Source organism: Poecilia reticulata, linkage group LG18, assembly GCF_000633615.1.
Source record: "Poecilia reticulata strain Guanapo linkage group LG18, Guppy_female_1.0+MT, whole genome shotgun sequence".
Classification (NCBI taxonomy): Eukaryota; Metazoa; Chordata; class Actinopteri; order Cyprinodontiformes; family Poeciliidae; genus Poecilia; species Poecilia reticulata.
In genome coordinates this window covers 14,777,974-14,803,157 of record NC_024348.1, presented here as the reverse complement: position 1 = coordinate 14,803,157, position 25,184 = coordinate 14,777,974, and the positions used below count along the sequence as shown (strand labels likewise).

The window sequence follows — 25,184 nt, the reverse complement described above, 5'->3', positions numbered from 1 at the left end:
GGTGTGCAATAAATCTAAAATATATGACAGTTTAATTTTTATCATTACTTTATGGAAAATAATGAACTTTATCACAATATGCTAATTTTTTGAGAAGGACCTGTATATATGCACCAAATTTTTTTGACAGATGTTTCTTGGTTAATACAGTTTATACTGAATGATGCTTCAGTTAAAGGTTAGGTTTATTGTAGTGGCAAACCCAGCATAGCTTATAGGGAGTGGACCATAAAAATGTCACTGCAACATTTTAACAAACACATGTAGTTCAGTCCTTAGTCCCCTCCGGATGAATGATTTAGAAAAATATGTGCAGCAATAAAGGTGAAACGGTTTTGTCTCCAATCCAGATGGCATGATGAAATCTGGCTCTCAGTCAAGGTGGATGCCAGACGGACTAATAGATTTTATATATTGCCCCCATCCATCCCACCTCTATGGCCAATCAGCAAAGATAATCTTTTGAATTAAGAGAAGAAAAAAAAATCTGGGGTGAACACTTTGATGAGATAAGTACCCTTTGTCAGTGTAGCCAATGGTATTTTAATTAAATATATGAACACATGGTCCTGTCCCAGATGCTCAAGTCTAAACAAAGATAGCATCATCTAATCAAAGACAGGCCCGGAGTGTTTTCAAGGGCAGAATTATTTTCTATTAGGACCCTTCTCCTTGGGGATTGAGCCAATTTTCTTTATTATGATAGAATCAGCATATTGTAGATTGGATATGGTGATTGGATGTGTCACGGCAGAGTTGGTGGCTGCTCCCAGATGCTCGACCAGCATCATATAATACTTTCTTTCTGTTCTTTCATTCTGTTTTTCTGTGCACGCTGAAACACCAGCTATTCCCTCTGTGAGTTTTTTTTGTTTTTTTTTACAGGAGAAATGTTCTTCATGCTGCCTACCAAAACAACAAAAATGTGAAAAATCTCAATGACCCTTTAATCTCTTGATCTTTGCTTGGCTGTAATCAGTGCACCTTTAAAACACGCCTACTGAAAATCAAGATGAGGCTGTTAAAACAAAACTTGCACTCCCTGTGTTTCGCTTTGTTTTGGCACTTTTTTTTGTAAAACTCCCCACCCCCTTTTACAAATGCAAATTTCAAGATTTTTGTCATCTTTATCCCACATTTCAAGTGTAAAGACAGTATAAAAATGTGTGAATTTTAAAAGTTTATTACAGCCAGGTTTTCTACATGAAATCTGGACCAAACAATTGCTGGATGGTGTAGGATTGGGCCCAACTTTAGAAGTGGCTGGTGCAAGTAAAGTGCTCTGTGCAGAGAAATATATTGTGATGAAAAAAATATTCATAAAAACAATTTTAAGCTAAATTGACATGAAACTACGGCTACGGAGCTCTATCATTCTTAAAATTCAACTACAGGGAATCTCTATTCCAGTCTTTATACTGGCATTTGCTACTGAAAGAAAAACCACAAATAAATCTGCTGCAAGTAAGACCATTTGAACACACACCCCTCCCACCCACCTTGGTGAGCTTTTTTGCAATTTCGGGATGCTTCACCACCATTAGCACAGCTGCAATACAATCAACATAATCTTGAGCTTGAACAACAGGATGTGCTGTGAGGGAGAAGGGTATGAGCAGCACATACATGTGCATGGTTGACATTAAGAAATTCCGCATGGCTCTGATCGGTTGTTTCTGACCAAGTGGTGTGTTTCTACAGATGGCAGAAGGAGCCAGGGGAGCTTGATTTTTTTTATTTTTCCCCCAAAGAGTATTTGTCTTATATTCTACTGTCAGGACATAGTGACAGGTTTCACAACTATGTAAAAAGTATATTCTTTTGTGAAAGACACCAACTGCTGCTTTAATTGCAGTGAAACATTAGAAATATTAACGTTCACCAAATTAGAAACGAAACAAATGCAATATTTAGAAGTACCTGGTTTTATTATTAAAATTGTGATGTGATCAAATTGTTCGATTGCATATACATACATGTTACATACACAAACACCTAGCGTAACAAAAGGAACATCCCATGATCAGCTTTTCTGCACAAGCCTTTGAAGGCTTCCAGTTCTGGTTTGACATTTTGACTTGGAATAACACTTGAAAATAAGATGGAAAAAAAACAAAACACGCAATACTTGTTGTGTACTTGTTAACTTGTTAATACTTCATGCTAACGCCATTAACAACCCATCAGAATCATTATATTCTCAGCACATAACACAAACAAAGCAGCATAATTATGTAACAAAATGAAAGCAAATGTGTAATTGTTTGTCTGGATTTAGTGCAAGGTGGGTTATCCCACGATGGACGAACAGACCAACCGAATGACACATGATTGGACTTTTAAATAGGGAACAAATTCTTGAAACACACATTTCTTCTCAAACTCCGGTTTTGTTTTTCCACAGCAAAACCAGAGAAAATGCCCAAGTCAATTTCCAAATTTCCTGGGGATGTGCAGTGACGCCAGTTTCAACAGGCTGATCAAACATGGAAACATTTTACAGCATAAAACCAAATATGAGCTGTAAGGTAAAGCACCAGTCATACATTCCAATGGACACTGCTGTGATCCTTCACGTTAATGAGGTCTCCTAAAGGGATGCTCTAACTAATCTGTACACATCTGTTTTCATCACTGCAGCTCCATAGCACTGGATACTGATGCCAGCGTCAATAGAGGGTGAAGACCCGTAACAGTGCACAGTTTGGTATAAATGATTGAGTTGTGAAATGTGACGCTTTCTAATTGGGGCGCTAATCAGCATGGCTAAGTTCGTTTTTTTAGGATGACTCTTCTTTAGCTAAATGGGTTGGTTTTTTTTCACTATTATAGCTAGATAAAGTTTAATTCAAATGACCTTCTATTTACTAATGTCATATAAGGTTGGCTTGCCTATGCTGCTCAGAGGGTAAGGGTCTTAGCTCAAATCTGTGAAGGCGTAGCAAACAATGAAAGGTGCTATAAGTCAAAGTTGTTGTGCAGCAACTAAGTAGTTTAATGTGAACAACAGGTTTGCACATCCACAATTCTCATGAATGCGGGATTTTCTAATCTCTAAACTGAACTTTCAGAATAGATTGCTTTGGTTCCTTTTCGATACATATGCGTTTTTAGAAGGGCACGGTGACAAAGCCCCGCAAGAGCAATTTATATTGTGATGTGAAATGTGGCTGTTGGACAACCTGAACATGACTCAAGTCATTTGTAGCCTCTAACAGGTTTTCTTTCTGGATCGGGGAGCAATTAGCTCCATCCATCTTCCAACTCACTCTGACCAGCTTCCCTATCCTCAGTACCAAAAACAAAAGAACAACAGCTTGATAGCAAGTTACAAGACAAATGGCAGCAAACAAACACTCTTTTTCTCTTTTTTATCTGAGGGACTTTTCTTTGTATCAAAATGTCAATGAACTGGAAGTTAATACTTCACAGCGAGTGACTGAAGGAGTACTTGTGTTTGCCTTTAATGTAGCAAGAAATCAGTTTGTCTGGCCAGATTGACTTTAGGCAATTACTTTAAGGGCATCCCTCAATCAATAAAATGCCATGGGCGTGCGTGTGTGTTTGTGTGCGTGCGCATGCCTGTGTGTATGATACATAACAATGTGTTTGCCAGTGGGGTTTTTTTTCTTCTTTTTTTTTTGTTGTTGAAATTTTCATGTCTTTTATTAAAAACTGCAGTGAAAAAAAGTATTTGCTCCCTTACTTTTAGAAGTTTCAGATCAATACATTTTAATTAACACTGAGTAAATGCAAAATGCAGTTTTTAGATAATTGTCTTCTTAAAAACAAGTCTCTAAAACTACATCCAAACCAACTCAGCCCTGTGTAATTTCCAACCATGTTAATTGTTCAATTAACTGTGATTAACCATGGAATGTTAAGTTCAATTTCCCTCGGCTCATCAAGACTTGATTGTAAAGAAATCACTTAATCAGAACCTGTCTGACAACATAAAGTCATCCAAAACGTTTAAAATGCAACACATCACGCCCCAGTTTGGAGGAATTAAGGAACATATTAGAAACGGGACGTCAATCAGAGCCACGTCTAAGGATTTGGAACCCCATAAGCCACAGTGATGGGCCACCATCCACAAAGAGAGGTTGACATTTCCAGGAGTAGCGGGCTAGCCATAGCTACTCAGAGTTCATCCAGGAGGTCACAAAGGAATCCAGAACAACATTTGAAGCACTTAACTCAATTAATGTCAGATTTTGTGACGCAATAATGGGAGACCGAGCAAAAATGGCTTCCATGGGTGGGAGAGAAGGCTAAAACCACCGATAATTAAATATTACACATGGGCTCATCTTACAGTTGCAAGTACAGATCTTGATGATTCCCCCAACTCTTGTAGTTTCAGTATTCTGAGGACTAGAGAGACTTTTTTTTTTTGAAAATGTTCGTCTTGTGATATCAAGAGGGAAAGTCACACAGCATTTTAGAAAAAGGACATTCTACAGTCAGCTATGATGGTGGTAGTGTCATGGTCTAGTGTTGCTCTGCAATTTCACGACCTTGATGACTTCCTGTAATTCATGGACTCACAGGTTGTTCACTCCAGTAGAAAACACTAAAGGAGAATGTCCAACAATAAGTTTGTGGTCTTAAGCTCAAGTTTAGTTGGGATCACAGCAGGACAATGATCCAAAGATGACCAGCAAGTCTACATCTGAATAGCTCAAAGGAAGAAAAAAAAAAGCTTTTGTTGTGGCCCAAGGTTTAATGTGATGGAGATGTTGTGGAATGATGCTAAACAGGTATTTTATGCTCAATATCCCTTCAACGTGGCTGAATCGAAACTAATTTGCAAAACAGGGCAGCCAAGATGCTTCTGTCATGATATAAAAACAAGTGCTTGATATAAATGATTGATGTTGTTCCTCACTGCCTTTGTCTAGGAAGCAATCGCATTGAGGCAAGGTTAGTTTGGATTCTTCTTAATAAATCAAAATCTAAATTAGAAAATTGGTTTGAAAATTTGAGATGTTTGACAAAAAAAAGCTAATGAAAAGAAATCCAAGAGGCAAGGACTTTGTTAAAGCGCTGCATTAGATGTAAAACAAAATGTAATCTTTCATTTTGACCCTTTAATTGTTTGAAAATTATTTTAGTAGATTTTTATTACATTTGAAATGGTTGCTTTTTTTGTGTGTCTGTCCATTTTTTTTTACAGTACTAGATATTACCACTTGCAAAATTTTAACCTTGTTAATTTTCATCAGCTGTAAGCTTCAGATGTTCAAACTAGAAAACAAAAGCCATCCAACAGCCCACTTTACAAGGACACAGATAAAAGTGACCTCTGCGAATCAGCTTTTGTCTGTTCTGTGGTTATTACAGTTGCACCAAGGTAGAGCGAGAAATCACATCTGAGATGAAAATCAGCTCTGTGGCCTTTTCCACTGCGTGTCGAGACGATCCTGTAAGACATAAATTATAGATACACCACAGATAGGATGCTTCACAATAAACCTTAACGCAAAAAATTTGAACTGTAGATGGAGAGGGAGAAAGCGACACTTTGTGATGTGACCGAGTGTCACTCTTAGGGGTATACTTGTGCAAATGCCAAACTGAGTGATATTCCTGCCGTATTTACAGAAAGTTCATTTTCCTATACAGCAGAGGTGTGACTAAAGCATAAATTTATTCATGCTAACTGCAACTTTTTTTTTTTTTTTAATAGCTACCAGAATTTGCCTGAGTAGATGAATCACAAATACACTGACTGTGATTGATGGAGGGAATGCACCGTAGAAGACGTTTATTGGGAACGAACAGGGCAGCAGAGAAGATGCACATTTGTTTATTCATGAGAGCATTAGTTCTAAATGCAACGTTCAGTTTGCTCTATTTTTTTTTTGCCCCCAACAGAGAAAGGAGCAGTGTCAAAATACAAGCCCATCAGAAAAAACAAAGCTTATTTAACAGATCTATTAGTACAGCGGTTTAAATGCCAGCATAGATTTGCACATAGGAAAATATTGGACTTCTGGATCCTCTATAAAAATAATTTAAGTCACATTATTGATTCTCAATCCAAATGAGGACTTGATTATGATTTGACCATTTTAACAAATGAGTTTAGCTTTTAAACTGCTAGCATCACCTCACAAAAATGTTAATATGTAGGCCAAAAAGTTTTTTTGTCCAAAACGTTCATGGCAGACCAGAGCTCTTCCCTTAACTAGACAAATAGAGTTTGCATGTCAACAGATTTTCCTACTTGAGCTGTGAATATCTGCTGCTCCTCCAGAGTTACCACAGAGCTCTTGACTATTAATATTGTTTCATAGACTAAATTTTAAACAATATCATCATTCTCCACTTCATCGCCTGTGAACTGACTTTTATGTTGCTTTATCTTCATGATGCTGTTTGTTCACTAATGTTCTCTGGTAAACCTCTGCTACAATCGATGAGCAGCTGAAATGTTTAAGATTTTGAATCACTAGACAAGTTGTGCTCTATTAAATAGTTAATTGCCAAAAGTGATTGGATGCACTCAGTCCTATTTCTGGGCATAAGACAAATGCATCCCACACTTTTCAGACGGCTTGTTTCTCTATTTTTATTTTTTTTAAATCACAATTAAATACATGTTTGTGTTGCAATGTCACAAAATAAAAAAAAAAAGAAAAGAAAAAGAAAAGTTGAAGGGGTATAAAGACTTGCAAAACATTGTATAATAATTCTATAGTCATTCTTAGAAAAAAAAAAAAGTTTAATCTGTTTTTATTTTGTCTTCTTCCTTTTTAAAATCATGCAAGCAGCTGATCCCGTCCCCACTTGATCCCTTCAAACGTTCCTCTTCCTGCGTTTCTCTAGCATTTGCTGTTTGACTGCAGTGACCTTAGATTTTAACCTGACATATGACGTCCATGCCCCTTTCTTCCATCTAACTGAGAGCAGTGGCACTAAAGCTTAACAAGACCTATCTTAGTTCAGAGCCTAACCTATATATCTTTCTATGTGCAGTTGGGAAATGTTGTTCTCAAGAGAGCCGACCTACGAAAACTCTCCAGTTCAGCCTTGTGGCATAAACGACCTGCTGCTTGAAAAGTACACTTTTTTATGCAGTTCTGGGTATTTTCACATTGTGAAAACGCAGTGATAATTCTCTGGAATGGGGTAAAAGTATTCCAAATGAATCATGAGCTCTTCAAAAAAAAAAAAATCACTATCAAGGTTATAGATAATATTACCAAGAGTCTTCACGAAAAAAAAACAATGTTCCGAAATTAAACAAGAACATGGGGTTTAAATCAAATGCCAAACAGTTGGCTGGTTTGACTATGAAATTATTAACAAAGTAAGTAATTTTAATTAAAAAGAGTCAGAGGACCAGCAGATTAACAAAATAAAATTAGCCATTCTCAGCCTCCATCAGTTATTGTTTTATAAATTCCTGGCAGGGTGAGATGTGGGACAGTAGATGAAGGAGGTCATGTGTGCAGTGGCGTTCTAAAACAGCAATTTATTAACAAAATACTTTAACTTTCATATAAAAAAACTTCAGAAAAAAAAGAAAGACAATTCTTTACCTAAGCTTCAACTAGCCTAGTAAGTAAAAATGAAAAGAATAAAAACTAAGACGGGAGAAAAATAGTAAAGGGAACCTTTGAATAAAAAAACAACCAATAAATGCAGTGATATGACAGGTTAGTGTGAACAGCCTATGTACTTTTAAGAGCCCAGGTTTAGTTTAGTGTTCTAACTGTGCAGTTTAGTGCTTTTTGATGGCTGGGACCAGCACAGGTCTCGTCCTCCGTCCTTTGCCAAAGAAAATTTGGTTGATAATTAGAAAACAGAGCTGTAATGCACATACAATATGAGCAATTCAAGCTTTCATCCCTTTATGAAAGCAATAACCAGAATTTGAATCCAAGTCCTCATGTGAAGACAAAGATCCCAAAGGACAAATGATGCCTGCATTAAATTAAGAGAGCCTTCTACTGCCATCACATCACCCAGAGCATCTGTGTCTGTGTTTTCATAATTATTCATGTCCTGCTGTACATCTGTGCCACAGCTTATTTAGTATTCCAGCACATATACTGTCAATTAAGCTCAGTTCCCAAGATGTCGCCTCACTGGTAAGTGGATTGATTAAATTGTACATATGAATTTGTTTTTGTTTTTGGATTTTATGGCATGGCAATAAAATTAAAGCCGTATTCTGGCCTTCGGAATCTCTTCGTACAGATGTGTGTTTTCTTTTTATTTCATACTTTTTTTGTTGTTGTTTTTGACTTTTGTGTGGAATTACATGATTTTACTGGATGCTTAATACATCCATATTTATAACTGGAAACCTGCCATGACATGGTTGTCAACCTTGTCGTGGTTGTCATGGTTTCTAGCCTGACAACAAGAGTGTTAATCAGAGGAGGCCAAAGGAAAGTCTGCTGGAACTGCAGAGATTTGCACCTCAAACAGGAGGCAGTAAGTCATGTTTATATGCGCAAAATTTCTTGATAGAATTGATGTGTGTTCGGCAGTGGTGGTAAGTAACGAAGTACAAGTACTTCGCTACTGTACTTAAGTACAATTTTCATGTATCTATACATAAGTAGATTTAATAATGGATACTTTATACTTTTACTCCACTACATTTTACAGTAAGTATCTGTACTTTCTACTTCACTACATTTCTACAAAACTGTCGCGTTACTCGTTACATCCAAGTCGCGTTGCTCTTTTTTTCCGTTAAAATGTGAAGTTCAGGGACTTAAGGTGGCAACGTAAAATCCAAGCAATAACGTGACTTAGTGTCTGTTGTCATCCATCGGTTCCACCTTTACTCGCACGTGGAGCTCCAAGAAATGCGCAGTGGTTTCCTCTGAGTGGGAGAAAATGTCTGTCTAATCGTCAGTAATATAATAGCGCTGCATAAATCATAAGATATGGCGACATGTAAAATCAGCAGCGCTTCACTTTCACAGACGGTGGGAACGTCGTCCAACTTTTAACGTCACTTGGAAGGAAAGCTTAAAGAAAGGTAAGATCTGTGGACGTGTTGCTAGCAAAGTTAGCTGTACAGAGACACATATGTTGCATCTGCTATAAAAAAAAGTTGTCACTCATGCTCTGAATTATTGTGAGGAGGTGTAGACTGAGGTGTCGCATTTATGGGACAACGCTGTGACCAAAGTGCAATAAAGTCATATGACATTCAGTAACGATCCGATTCTTCTGGATGGATCTTTACTGATTAAATTTATTTAAGCTCTAAGTATTTAATATCTAGGTGTTTTATGGGAATGTGGATCTTTAAGATCAATTTGAGAAGCAATTTTGATAGGTAAAACTTAATTTTTTTGTGTCATGTAGTGCGGGGTGCTGGTGTTGATTTGGTCTTGGGTAGGTGATCTTGACTACAACTCTGCTACTGGCTCCTCAGTTGCATGTCCTCCCCACCCACCTTCTTTCCATCCCCTTTCTGTTGGATTTCTTTAAAAATAAAAGCCACTAGTGGCAAAAAAAGTGAAGTTCATGCTATGTTAGGACAGGAGACAAGATGTTTCCATCCCTGAAATYATGATRCATAGAATCACATATCTAAGTCTAAACTATGTTACAGAGTAAACACAATAAAAACATGATTTATCTGTGGCATTGTCCATTAAACTGGCACATTTCTAATGTATTAAAATGAAATACAATCGGTTCACTTACTGATATTGTATTAGGGATTAGGTAATGCATTCAGCAAGTACTTTTACTTTTAATACTTAAGTATTTTTAAAAGCCAGTACTTTTTTACTTTTACTTAAGTACAAATGTCAATGTGGTAGTTTTACTTTTACTTGAGTACATTTTTGTCTGTGTATTTGTACTTTTACTTAAGTACGTTCTTTGAGTACTTTCTCCACCACTGGTGTTCGAATTAAGTAATTCGAATGCATTGTTTACATAAGAACAAAATTAAATAATCCGTTGATGACGTGTTTCAATGAACCAGGCATATTTCAAAAAAGAAGCAGACACGTGTAGAGGTGCACAATTTTCCCCCCAAATAAACCACAGAAKAAGAAGAAGTTGTACGTCCATCTGTGCTGAACATAACAATAAATTCAAGCAGCGTGTTCGCTCTGTGTTTTTTGAGCACAGGTTCTCATAACGGTGCGAGACGTTACTGCGCTACCTAATTAAGCTACAAGCTAAGCAACACTTGCTGCTGATCGTCCTTCATCACAGGATGAGAGAGAGAAGGAAGGAAATAAACATCCTTCAAAGTTTTGACATTAACGGACCACTTTTAGATCCGTTTTGTTTCCTCGACATTGCGTCTAGCCGATGAAGGGAGTCGAGTCGACATAGCGCACGCATCAGGTCACAATCTTGGTTTGCTTCAATCTGAGGGCAACGCAGGGATATGCAACCATTAATGCACACCTAGGGATAAATTACAGAGACCAGTTAACAGGTTTTTTTGGTGAGAGACCTGGAGTACCCAGAGAGAACCCCCACATTCACAAGGAAAACATGCAAACTCAATGCAGAAAGACCCCAGATTGGGATTCGAACCCAGCACCTTCTTGCTGTAAGGCGATAGCGTGACCCACTGCACCACTCTGCAGCCTCTGCTTATCAGATATTAAAATTTAATCTGCCAAAGATTAGAAGTGCTGTATTGTGTGCGTGTTTTGAAATACAAATTGTTTCCTGAAAAAAAAAGAGAGATGCATTTCTCCTCTTGGTTTCAACTACAATCAAACAGCGTTCTGTGCTGCTGGTAGTCCGGTGAGCTGATTGATCATATATAAATGTTCACTCAAGTCGAGCTAAAATAACAGACAGATCATTTCCAACACTAATCAAAGTATGACTGTTTAATGGTTTTATTATAACTAACCAGGATGGAAATAATTGAGCCCCTGAGCAAGTTGTTTTAAAGATTGTTTTTTTTTTTTTGTGTGAAAGTTTCTGTTCAAGGTGTCTATTATCTAGTAACACATGAATAATTCATTCCTCTGGTACTCTAAGTAATTTGTTTCTCAGTTCAGGGTCGCTCGGCATCAAGGAGTTACAAGGCAAGCATCCAGCTATAATAAGTACAACTTCATTGAATTCTAATTCATCATTCCTCTACCAAATGCAACCATTAGAGCAAACGGATTGCTTTTTAATTGTCTGTCTGCTGCGATACTGCAGCACTTTTTATTGACGGTAGTGTCTAAAGCCTTGTTCAATTATGTTTCCGGCTTTATTTTTGATTTGAGGTCCACGTTAAACTCCTCACCTATTGGCACCTCGCTCTTTCTCCTCCACGCATTTCAATTTTTTTCCTGTTTTTTGGCTGTCGGATTAATTAAAGGTGAAACGTTTATGGATGTAGATATTGATAATAAATAATTCCTCCATTTGACTGGTTTAAATTATATTAGTTGAGTCAGGTAATGGTTATCTTTTTTCTTTCTATTTAAAGTCTGTTGGACGGTCAAACAGTGCTTTGGAAAAATATTCCTACCCTTTGAAGTTTTTAATGTTTTTGCCATGTCGATACCAAATATTGTTGCGGATATCAGAAAAGTGTGACGTCATGCAACTTTGTACAGCCACTCTGCTTTCATACTTTGTAGAACCAACATTTGCAATTACAGTTTTAAGGCTATGCCACTGCCAGCTTTGGACACTCGATTTTGTTTTTCTTTGCGAAATAGCTCAAGCTTAGTCCATAAAATTTTGAGCATTTTGGAAAGTATGTGTTATTTTCCTTCCACATCATAAATATGTGTTGCTTTGTGTTGGTCATCGCACAAAATCCCAATGAAATACATTGAAATTTGTTGCCGTTACTTGGGAAATTTGAGAAGGTTGAAAGAGTCGGAATGCTTTAGCCGAGCACTTCTTGGTCTTTTATGGGGTATTCTTTTTAGATGGCTGTTTTTGTAGCCTGTAGGTGCTACTCTGCATGTCTATTGATCTCCAAACAACTAATAACTCGTTTATATGCGACTTCATGTCTCCGAGGCGTGTGCTGCAAACCACGAATGCAATCATCAGCCAGCGTGATCTTAATTATTAAAACTCTGCATTCTTTATTAGCCTAATAGTTCTGGTTCAGACCCTCGTGCGGCAGCGACGCAGGAAGCCAATAAACAGTTCATCAAACTGGCCAATGTGGAAAAGGAAACTGCGTTTAGCTGCATGATTAATGGGGTCAATATGCTACTGACGTGGGTACGCTGAAACATGTCATTTTAATCATAGCGGCGCTTGTTCTGAGGCAAATTATTTCATTACCATTTCCAAGCGTCTCGCCTGCACTGCAAAAGGAAGAAAAAGAAAAGCTCAAGCACCGCCTGCTCAAGGCGTAGAAGTTGTCGAGTGCTGAGCTCAAAAAGGAGAAAGTCTGTCATTTCACGTGGCTTTTCCCCTTGAGAGCGGAGCCATAATGCCAGGGTGTGTTCGACGTTTTAGCGTGGAAACGGCGTGCCATCAGTGTCGGAGCTTGTGAACTTTTCATTTTTTTATGTGCTGTCATGTTTTTTGTCAAGGGAGCCTATTGATGTAGCTCTTGTAATGTCTTTTGTGTGTGTTGACACAAGTTTCTGCACGCGGTGCTGATTAGACGAGTCCAATATAACCGCAGAGGAAAAATGTTTTTCTTCACAGGCTGCCTGGCAGAAATGGCAGCTCATCCGAGCACTGGTGTATTTGTCACAAGTAATTAATTTCTCCTTCCATAAAAAAAAAAAAAAACGCCCACTGGGATGATGGAAAAGGTGGGTTCATTAACCCTCCTCATCCGAGCTTCCTGTGGCACTTTACAATGTATTGGTTGCTGGTCTCTCCAACCGTCCGTGACAAGAAAATGTGCAGGAATGGAAAGTCTTTTATTCTAAAATGGCTGTTTTGCTTTGGGAGTAAAATGGATTTGTGTGGCAGCTCAGTCCGAAAATTTTCAGATGTTTTCACAGCCCCTTCACACTCAATTTCTTCTTTTATCCAAGACACATCCAAAGATGTCTTCTCTATTTTGTTTTTTTGGGGGGGTTTATGCCCTTTCTCCACAACATTCTGGTATTCTCTCCTTTGTGTTTCATTATTTTCCCCTCAGTTCTTCTCATTCCTTGCTGGATGTTGTTCTCTTCCATTTCGAAGTGCTTAAGCTTTGTGTTCTAGAAAATATCTGTGGCTGTCAAAAAAACTTTGCTATGTCGAATAGTAATGGTAGAGCGGCAGAAGGAAACGGCAGGGGCGACAAGGATTTATGGGTGATTAATAATTTCATGTACCAATAAAGCTTGATGCCGATTCATCTGCATTAACTACCTCTGCACCAAAATGACTGAGCTAAACAAAAGTGCTAATCAGGTCTCTTGTTCCCTGCATAGAAATACCTCTCTCATTCTATGGCAGCTGGAAGTTGTCCGCAGTTGCAAAATTTGCCAAGGCCCACTTCACATTTACTTTAAGACGTTCTCATTAAGGGCACGATTCATCAAAAAACGCGAGTGCCTTTCGTGAATGCTAGTTTCACTTTTGCACGATTTCTGTGCTGGTAAATTCACTACGTTTTTTTTTTCTTTTTTTTTTAGCAGTGCTAGCAAATACCACAAGTGTGCAACATAAATAAAGAAAGAAACTTGTATTGAACCTTAATTCCCCCAAAACCGCAGACGTCTGCTTTGAGACTTTAGTTCAGTTTCCTTACTGTCCAGTTTTTTTTTTTTCTTCAAATTTTCCCCCACGGCAAGAAAGAAAACCAAGCTACTCGGGTTTCCAATTGTAATGTCATGAGTGAGTTAATTTCTCTCTCTTCATGATCAGCCGTACGCAGTGTCAGTCTATCAGAGAAATCACAAGAACGCATAGTGAAGCTTATGGTTGGATCGTTCAAACGTCAACGTTTTAAAGGGATAATCCTGCCATTTTAAACTAAGCATGTCCCATTGTTTGTATTCTGATCATTTCCTTGTTGTTTATTTACATTCTGTAGGTCTTGTGTTATGTTCTTTGGGCTTTTAGAATTTCAATCTTAAATTACTGTTTTCCTGTTTTTCTTTTAGGTTTTTTCTTCACAATTCTTTCTCATTTCATTGCGCTCCCCTTCGCAGCTGTTCCCCATCACCTGATATTCTGAATCAGCTGTTCCCCATTCGCCTCTGATTACTTCTCTTGGTTGCTTTGTCATTTCCACCCTCGTCTCAGTATGTATGCTCATCGGTTTTCATTTGTCATTACTGGATCCTTCTGTTACGCTTACTATTTGGTTCCTTGTCTTGCCTTCACTACTTGTTTGCCTGTAAGTTGTTTATTTTATCACATTTCTCCATTTCATTCACAATTTTGTTCAGCATTTGGGTAATTTCAAATAAAAAAACACGACTAAACAGTACTCTACAGGGTAAAGAAAACTATTAAGCCTGAAGAAGTAAAAGAAAAAAAAAATTAATGTCATTTTTTTAGTTTATTTGTCCTTCATCTTGATGCAAAATAGAAGATAGAGTCAAATGGAGTAATTTCTCTTGAACAGTTAATCTAAATGAAATACTCGCAGCACACATGATTTGTCATTATTTGAAAATCATGTTGTTCCTACAAACATGATTGCACTTTTGACAGCATTTATTGAATTATTGAATTTATTGAATTCCACTAAGCTTCACAAAGCCCATTTATTGTGAGCCTTTTAGCTTTCCGTATTCCCAGCTGTTGCTCTTTAGTCGCCACACATCTCTGGAAACCTGAAGGTTTTCCATGCTTCTGATTAAAGAGGAGCAGGCAGGTCCTCGTGCATCTGTGTGGCATAAATATCATTATGTACTTTTTTTCCCCCCTGTTTTTGTATTTATAGTGAATTCACCATGCTGGAATGAAGGCATTTTTACTTTGCATTTAACAATATATCATAAAAAAAAAGATCTTTCCTAAGATGATTAAAGGAGTGACACCCAAATGGCATCACACCATACTACGATGACGTTTATCGGTGACTGACACACGGCGTGTTAAGACTCGGTGCGCTTGCTGTGTGGCTCAGGCTCGGCTCCGCGAACAGTTATACATCTTCACACTCATCGCTTACATCATTCAGAGTGATCTACCCTCCTCCCCACCTCCCCCGAGGCTACCAAGAGAGCATCAGACAGATTCTGAGGACACCATGCATGGCACCATTATCAGAGCCCAGTAATGGATTCCCTCAATGGTCAGCCTGTCACGGTCAATGTTTGCACTGACATTTCATGTAAAGTTCTTCTCCCTCAGTGAAATATTGTATTGCTGCCAGACGGCGATCGTTTCGCCAAACTGGTTGTCATTGTGTTTGTCCTATAATTTCGCTCCTTGTCCTTTCAGCCTGTCAGTTCTCAGGTCTTAAGATTGCACTTATTTTTCTTCCGTCACTTAGATGCACATGGAAAAATACATTTATGGATTCCAGTTTAGTTGGAAGCCCTGCTCTTTACTGATGCAACCTATTATTGGTAATGTAACACGCGTTTAGGACATGAATCTACTCACCATTCGTTATTATTTTTAATTAGTGTGGATGCATTAAAACATACAAATCAATTCTTCCATTTTTGACCTAAGTCCCAACACCACTAAACATTTAAAGCACAGATGAAGCGTAATTGTTTTTGAACTCTTCCCATGGACACCGTGATCCCCAAAAAGCCATTGTGTTGCTCATGCTTCAGGAAATCCCCCACAAGCAAAATAGGTTTGACATTAGTTCATGGCACAAACAACAGAGGCTGACATATCCAACAGAAGAAGAGTGGCAGGGCTAAATATTTAAATTTTTTTCTCAAGCCATAGAACAGTGAAAACAAAATGTGGTTGAAGGGTGGATCCGAATTTGAAAACGGCATTCTAGCAAGGCCAAACGGCTGGTGTATGTCTCCTCTATGTACGTTGGTGTTATTAGAAGTCAGAGAGGACACACATCTTTAATTTAGAAATTCAAAACGCCTGCAGGCAGATTTAATAGATCTTTGCAAAGATTTTCTCTTACAAATCCATTACCTTTAAATTATGTAAGCACGTCACTTAATTAAATGTGTAGTTCCGACATAATCCACAAATGGGAAGCAGTATGTTTGAAAGTTGCAATTTCCACCAAAAGAGCGATTAGAAATATCTGTTATATTACCGTTTTCTGAGACATCCTCACTGTATTTAGTCAATCAACACTTGAGCCACATATTGTACATTTCTTCGGAATTTCTTACAATCAGTTCAACAAGGTGCCACAAATTTTTTACTAGAGGTCCTGATCCACATGGGCATAATTGGCGTCACACAGTTGAATCTCCTGCTGTGTCTCGTCCCAAAGGTGCCGTATTGGATTAAGATTTAGTGACCGTGGAGGCCAGTGGACTTATTGTCTTGTTTAAGAGACCAGACTGAGATGATTTGAGCTTTGTGACATGCTCCATTAGCCTTTTCGCTGCTAACATTAGACGGACTGGATCCATGCGTCCATGTTGTTTGCACCAAATTTTGATCCAAGCACTTGAATTTTGCACCTGAAACGAAGACTCATCAGGCCAGACAACGTGCTTTTCCCTGTTCGCAGTTGAGGGTATGTATACTGCTCAAAAAAATAAAGGGAACACTTCAGTGTTCACTTAAATGTTAAAGTGTTCCCTTTATTTTTTTTGAGCAGTGTAGTATGTCTGTGAGGTTTTCTGCCACTGCAGCCAGTCTGCTTTCAAGGTGTGACATATTAGAGGTCGTAATTCCATGTTTGCTTGTAGCGGGTGTTTATTTGTCTCTTAAATATTATAAGTAATCCCACATTTTACAAGACATTTACCACAAGCTAATGGAAATATGGTTCATTATAAACTTGACACAAGACGATACAGATAATGAAGCAATGAGGGAAAAGTGATTACTTTTATGATTATCCATCTGCAAAATTCACCCAGTCTGCAAAATTACAAAGAGAAATCAAGAAATTTGTGATGAATGGTACTCTGAAATGCATCGCTTTCAGAATTAAGTGGAGGAAAGGTGGGACAAACTGGGTGAACTGACCCAGAGATCATTAAGTGAAAATAGATCAAGAAAAATAATAAGGGCTGCATTGAAAGTATCAGCAGACATGCAAAGAGCAGAACAAAGCGGGCCACTGCGTCATCCTTGGTCATTCTCCACCTCCAAAGTTGTCTTTTTATTTAATAAAAAGGCTGTTTGAATGTGGCTAAGGACTGCAAAACAGCAGAAAATATTTTGCTCTAAAATGTCATCATTGGCAAGAAAAGAGCTGCAGAGAAATGTCATAATTTGTATAACCCAATGCCACACTGTCCAGTCAGACGGAATCCCACAACGCATCCCTTAATTTGTAAACTGCATACAAGAACCGACGAGTTCTAAATATATGAAATTCCTATGTGCTCGTGTTGTATGTTGTTCTTAAGCTACTCATCATCATCTGTCATCTTAACTTGTAGCACAGAGGCTTTTAGTCAGCTTATGCAGCCTAATTTAACTCTTAGCTTCCAGTTAACTTCCTGCTGTGTGTCATGTTAGAGGAAATAACCCAAGTAGATCAATGAACCTTTTTTTTTTTTTTTAAATGTCAATCAGACTTTGAACAGAGATCATTTTGGGATCAAGTGTAAATCCCAAGGTCAGAACGTTCAGAAAATCTCTGTCGCCCGGAGCCTTACTCTTTGAAAGGCGAGAAACGCTCGGACAAGCAGACCTGTTCTAATAGTTATGGGATGTCTGCTGTTTTGTTTTTTATGTATTTGTGGTGGATTACAGTCCCTTTTGAGTAAAGTTTGCATAATTAGTATTCACGTCTCTTATGATTTCTCTCACATTCTGTCGCATGGCAATGAAAAACCTCAAAGTATTCTAATGAGATTTTATGACGGATCAACAAAAATACTTTTTTGTTGTTGTAAATGATACATTGTTTTCTAAAATTTTAATCAAGATTTTGAAGTGTTATGCATCTCCTCTCAGTTGAATCAAATGACTGACCTACCTCTTCAACATGCCTTCACGTTTCTCAGAGACCAAAGGAATAGCAAGCCATTCATATGAATCAGGTGTGTTGGAGAAAGTTGCATCTAGAAGAGTCTCATTTCACATTTCTATCAAGGGGGGGAAGCCAAATTTCTGGCAAACTGCTGTGAGAAGCCTGCAGACAGAAACCAAAAAATGTATGACTTGACTCATAACATTTGAGGCAGTTCCACCAAAAAGTACAGGAAATGTGTGCAATCTTCTTAATATGATGAAAGTTTAAAAAAAAGAAAATGTGTGTCTGGCATGTAGCAACAGAATTGATTCTAGTAGTTCTGAGTGATGTACAACAGAAAACTTGTAGTCTGATTTCATACAAATATTAGTCAGTGAGGAAAAGAAAAGTTGACGCGTCTCTCCACTTGGTGTATGTAAACGATTCATTTTAACAGCACGTGTAATTCTCTGTAAACCAAAGCATTGTGCTGGAAAACACAGCAGAGCTCTGTTCTGTCATCTCTTAGGCACGGGTCCTTATTAAGAGACCAAGGCAGCTCCTGCAGACGTCCTCGAGCCAGTTTATCCACCTTCTATCGACGTTTCTCTCATGCGGCGAGGTGAATCACAGAAACCTCTTGTTCTCAAATACGGCATGAAAAGGTACAACTCAATTTCCCTGTAATCCCAGCTTTAGAGCTGAGGGCTGCAGCATCACACCGAGATAAGTTCTTTGCCATCTGAACAGGTCCTGTTACACTCAAACATTGTGAATGTGGGAGATGGTACGAGTTAACCGCTGATTTGCTATCAAACTTGGTTGCCCTGGATCTAAAGGTTGTTTTCTTTTTCTTTTCTTTTTTTTCCCTTTGATTTCCTCTGGCACTTAGTCAGCATACCACGATGATATAAATGCTTTGACTTATGTGAATAATATTTCATGTTAATCCTGAAGTATTCTAATGACTAAGCAAATACTTTTATTCAATATAATTTTTCGCAGACCTGATTGTGAAATGCACAGTACGATTTTACAGTTCAGTAAAATGTTGATCCACTTTTGCAGTTGCTAGAGGAATAACACTAAAGTTAATGTAATGGTCTCGGTATATCTCACTGTTTTCTGTGCTGCTTTCTTTTTTCTTTTTTTTTGTCAAACATTTCTAACTTCTGTTTCCAAAATCCCAGTCTTGGGTGTTTTTTATAATTCTTCAGACTAATCCTAAAAAACTTTACAACAGTCAGTCAGTTGGTCTGCAGGCAGCAGGATATTATCTTCTGATATCTTCATAGAACTTGTCATAATTACACCACACTAAAACAGTGTTTTAAATGCTTGTGGAAATCATTAAGAGATTATAATTTTGTATTTGACTAATTATTAATTACTTCCTAATGAGTGTGTTTTATAATTTCTTGATGTCTGTGAGCCAAGATAAATTAATTTTACACATCATTAAGAAACTTGCTTCCTGGAGAACATTAGACAATAATATGTCAAATACTCTCTTTTTAATTCGAGCACTCTCTACTTGGAAAGTGTCTTCAATAAATGCACTAAAATCTGTCTTCCTGAAATTAGGAGGTGCATTTTCCATAACTACCTGATGTTTGCCCTGGTATTTTTCCATGTAAAGATTTGTCAAAAGGCTACTAAAATATTTGACAGGCAAAATATGACTTTTTTTTTTAAGTTGAGCACTCTTGCCTGTCTTGAAGTTGTTTAAATAGTTGTTGGAATTGAAACAGTATTTCATTTATTTCAGTCTTGGATATAAACACATGTTTCACGCTCCTTTCACATCATTAAAGTGATGGTTTAAATTTGAATGAAATGCCATTTGGAGTTTTTTGTGGAGTTTTTTTTTAGGACAGTTGATCTCAGACTTCCAGGAAATAAAGTTGAAAATAATTTAGGTTATGAGAAATATGAGAGATTTATTTATAACCATTACTCTTCGCTTACTTTTGTGTTAGGCAAGTAAAATGGTTCAAATTATATCTCTTGTGGCTTAAAACTCAAGATATATATATATTTTTAATCAAATTAGCCTAGATTTTTATTTGCCTGCATTGATTCGACCCAGATCTTTCTGTTTCTCTATTCTGTGCCAGTCCTTCTTTGGATTTATTGGTATGTTTTTGGTCATTTACACATTGCAAAGTTCAGATTTGCTCTTTATGTTCTTTCCAGATGAACACACATTTTCCTTAAGCACCTTCTGTTGCATGATAGAGTTTGTAGTGGGTTTTACAATGATTAGCAGGCCATGTACTGCTGCAACAAAGTGTCCCCAAACTATGACACCTTCAGGTCTATTCTTTACTATTGCCTCGATCTTAATACGTTTGGAAATTGTATTTTGTTTTGTGCCAAACGACTCCATTGCTTTTGGTGCTCAAGTAATTGGATTTTTGATTTATTTGACCAACAAACATTGTTCCAGATGTCCTGGTCACTGCCTGTATTCAAAGATTAGCTCCTTGCACAGACGTTAAACTTTATGTAGTCTCTCTTTAATTGTAGACTCATGCATTCTCTTGTAGTTGGTAGCAAAGTAAACTTTTGGATTTCTAGAGACTTTCTTGTAGCATTTTGTTCACGTATCGTCGCCTGGAGAGAGAGTCGGGAGCACAACAAGCTAAGCACATAAATGAAGAAAATGTTAAAATGTTGGCACTCTACAAAGATTAGAGAGAAAACAGGCCTCAAGCTTTCAAAAGTATTGTGTCTAAATCTGACTAGTTTTCTGGGAGTGTTAACTAACTCTGTTAATTTACATTACTTTGCATTGACTGCACTGCAGGCTATAGGCTGTAGGCTATACTTGCGAAAATTATGCTTGATTTTGTCTGGCTCAGTAAAAAATATATTTGTAGACGTTCTTTTAGTAGGCTCTAATTCTGATCGTAGAGTCGAGCTAAAGTTCTGTTCTTCAAACCGAGGTCATTCGGAAAGTTATTTATGAAGGCAAGACACTTATCAGAATAAGTCCACGGAAGCTCGTTTTAATAAAAACCTAAAACAACCTCTTGAACTTGTGCATGTAGAAACGCAAAGGTTAAGTACTGCACATAATGTAAGACAACATCCTACCTTTGCCTCACCTCTAAAAAGCAGAAAGATGCATGTTAACAGCTCATTTGGCAGTTGTACTAATTGACAGTAATACATGGCCATTTCTGTCCAAGTTGGTGTTTCCTCTGAGAACATGGCCTGCCATTAGCACTCTGCCATTTTTCCTTGACATGGGCCCATAAACAGTGGTCATAGCACAGTACTCACCAAATTAAAACACTAATTCATTTTGAAGGCTTTACAATATGATAAAGTTTGAAGCTGTAAACAGTGTAGAAAGTAGGGACGTCTAATGCATTTCCTTATTAGAATTCCTTCATGTTCAGTAATTAGAATAACTCTGTCTGCCGGTGGCAGCTTTTCATGTCCAACAATAATAATAAGAAAAAAAAAACAAAAAAAACAATACATTCATGTTTCAAGTAATAATCTGAAAGGACGACTGGTTTTCACACTTCTTTATTTTTTTACAACTTCTTTTAGGAGTAATTTCTTTTGATATGACTAGGTATTCAAACGAGGCTCAACACAAAAACATGAACATAAAATAATGTTTTTGAAGCAGGGGGGAAGATGAAAAAACAGGCCACGAATAAGACACAAAAAGCCTTTATTTTTGTCTCGCTGAATCAGTCGCAGCTCACAATGTACCCAAACACTGCTATTTATTTCCGCAAAACAGGACTTGAGTTTCTCTGAGACACAAACCAGGGGCATTAATCAAGCCTCTCTTTGTTCGAGCCTCGGACGTTTGCGTCCATTTGTCGTGAACGATCGCTTTCCCCCCAAAACGCCACCGCTTTTGTATATTGATGTCGCGCCACTCTCCTCTGTTTAAACAGCCTCTAATGCATGGCACCATTTGTTGTTTTAATAAGGCTTTAGAGCCCAACATCCAGTGATCTCATCATCCTTTCTGATTTCAACGTTCACTCAGAGAAGCAGAAAATGGCCTGCGTTATCTCCAGAGACATCGCAGACGCAAGCTCCTCCACTGATTGGTTCAATAGAAAGTAATCGATACGCAATCATCATTCTTTTTTGCTCGCTGAAGGAATAATTTGGTCACTCTTTCACATTATTGGTAGCTTCAGTGAAAGTGGACACACAAAGCCGTGGACACAACTGGAACATTCAGAAGAAAATAAAGCAGTCCAGTGCAACTCCCAAACAATAAGCGATGCTATTGTTTAAAATGTACTATATAATTACCTTACCTAGTTTCGCATATTGTTTATGTGTATAAATCGCTATCTCCAGTCAGAGATTTTGAACGCATCCCTCTGAAGCACATTCATCTTGGAGCATAAAATCATTTAGTTTTGTTTAGATACGTATACATACATACCTTCCAGAAAATGCCACATCAACCTATGAAATTTTAAGTGTTTTCTCATTTGTTTATCCCTTGTGTCATTTTGGCTTTCCAACAATTAAAAAGAAATTGCTGATAAAGCTTAAACTATGATTAAAAGCAGTGGCATGTAAGAATAATATTTAGCCACATCAGTTGCATAAATTTGAGAAACCCCACAAGAAATTCAAACTTCCTTTTAAAGTTAAAATGTTCTTGCTTGTGTGATCGTTTCGCCCTGAAGAAAACTTCTAATCGGCACATATTGCTCAAGTGGAGAAGCAGAGATTAATTTTACCGGAACACTTCATCACAGTAGGTGATAATTAGGCGCTTAGAAAAATGTATTAAACCAGGTAAAAAATAAAAAAAAAGATTTTGTGTTTTCACAACCGAAGTCATGTTCCCCATCAGTGGACTGACCGGCACTGTGACTCGAGGCCCAAGCTTACGGGTTGTTGACTTCTGGAAATGCCAAGGACATAAACTTCTTACCCAGCACTACAAAATGAAATGGACAGTATACGGGCTGCTAAAAGCTCCTATTAAGTCAGTATAGCTCAGCTCTAGTTCACTCTTTCATTACTGAGCTGTAAAATGATGAAAAAGGATTGATGGATCTATATAGAAGGCCACTTAAAGCCATTAAACAAATACGCAACGTAAAAGCATTGCGACATGAAATGAGCTTGAGGTAAGTGTATTTTGAATACCAACATCAATAAACATTTGCCAGGAGGCAAATTAAAAGTTCAATGAATAAATATTAATATTTAAGGCTAGAGAGATTAAAAGGGACAATTGGACTTTGTTGTTTATGAGGTTTGCGGAGAAGTCACGAGCAGTCAATATGAAATGGAGCTTTAGAGCAAATAGATTGTCAGAAAAATAAATGGTCTTCTGCCATGTTGAAGCATCTTGTATTTGTTTTGTATTCATCTCTATTGAATTTTTCATATTTTGTCCCTTCACAACCACAAACTTCAATATCTTTTAATGTGTCTTTTTGTGATAACACAAGGAAGTACATAACTGTGAAATAATAAAAAGGTACATAATGACTTATGAGACTAAAGTTTGTACAAATAAAAATCTCAAATGTATGCTTTGGATTTGTATTGACCTTTATTCTGATTTCACCTAGAGAAAATACATTGTAACCACCCAGAACAGATTTGGGCTCCTCCAAATAAGGCTTAAGTTGACGAAAATGTGCCATAGATTGGACTCTTGAAAAGGAAAATTATTGTAAATGTAAAGCTGCAAAGATTTAGAGATCAACTAAATTTAGAATCTTCGCTTAAAACAGAAAATATATGTTCTGCATCTTGTCTGACTGAACTTGAGCTATTTTGAAAAAAATTGGCAACAATTTTTGTCTCTAGATGTCTGAATCTGGTAGAGAATTGAAACTGTGGCTAAAGGTGGCTCTACAAAATGCTCAATTTTTTCCCCCCGATATTTCTCACGTAAATATCCTTAAAAACCACATATTGATTAAATCAAACAATTCCAATTTAGTTTTAGTTATCAGATGGTTTCTTGTCAGGATATTCTTAACATGTTCTCACACTTTAAAACTTTGTAGTGTTCACATAAACTGGTGATGACATGAATTTGGATATGTTTCAACATGGCAGAAACGCAGGGAGTATCATCTACTAGGAGGAACGTATTGACAAGTTACAGCCTTTTCAATATAACAGTTTAATTTTAACCGTGCCTTCAGAAGCATCCAATAAACGAGGGACCAAGATTGGCTAAATTACTGTGTATTTATTTTAATGGGTGTTACACACAATTTATGCTTGACGTCAAATGTTCTTCAAATGTACACCTGCCTTACTTTTGCTTTTTGACAGATTCCATATGTAATTTTCACAGTACTAAACGTTGGCGTCCTTTAAAATGACACAGCTAGTGTAAGTTAAAGAGGGCAAAAGCAAGTACTGCAGATTATACCAGGGCAGATTCGAGCCCCATCAATATGCAGGCAGAGAACCGGGTTGGAGCTGTTGTTCCTGTGGTTCTCCATGCGAGAGCAGCAGCAGGTGCCAACGTCTGACTGTGACCGGGCAGACGAACCCATTGATCATAGATTAAAATCACGCACAGGTGAGGAAAAAAGTCCCATGTTTAACTGGGTTCTTTAACCAATAAGCCCTGTGTTTCATCTAAACTTCAGCAATTAACTTGATTACTGTTCAAAAGCTAAAATGGGAAATCTGCATATGCAGAAATTTATGTAAGAATTGTCTTATTGAGAATTTTGTCATTATTTGTACTTTTAAATAAAAAAAATGGAAAAGGCTTTTTCTGGAAATGTCTTAAGGGAAATAATAAGAATTGCTCCAACTTTGCCAGTAAAAGCTGAGCACAACAACTCTCTCACACATGTAACTTTTCCTCTGGTGTTTTAGCATTAGTAACCTTAATTCAGGGTGAAAATCTTCAACATAGTCTTGTCAGATCCCTTGGATTTCAGATGGCCTTTATTTTTGTGTATTTAGTTTACTTCATTCTTGCAACTCTGTCTCTACAGAGCAAACTCCTTTTCTACTTATTAACTTTGTAATTTTTAACCGTATTCCTCTCCTTGGGCTGCCACCTTATCGTGGTGGAGGGGTTTGAGTGTCCCAATGATCCTAGGAGCTATRCTGYCTGGGGCTTTATGCCCCTGGTAGGGTCACCCAAGGCAAACAGGTCCTAGGTGAGGAACCAGACAAAGTGCAGCCCGAAGACCCCTATGATGAATACGAACTTTGGACTGCGTTTTCCCTCGCCCGGACGCGGGTCACCGGGGCCCCA

At 37.6% G+C, this 25,184-nt stretch overlaps 1 protein-coding gene across 5 annotated transcripts in view; it reads left to right on the top strand.

The window, feature by feature from the left end:
• Window positions 1–8,370: 8,370 nt before the first annotated feature.
• abca4a (ATP-binding cassette, sub-family A (ABC1), member 4a) overlaps window positions 8,371–25,184 on the top strand; it is a 60,649-nt gene continuing 43,835 nt past the window's right edge. Inside the window, exons 1-2 of one of the 5 annotated variants that reach the window (XM_017310259.1) lie at window positions 8,371–8,451; window positions 18,471–18,563. The gene's annotated coding sequence lies outside the window, so the exon portion shown is untranslated. Of the gene's footprint in view, window positions 8,452–14,181; window positions 14,261–18,470; window positions 18,607–25,184 lie in introns of those variants that run through there. The other 4 variants (XM_017310257.1, XM_017310258.1, XM_017310261.1 and 1 more) reach the window with 4 other exon arrangements.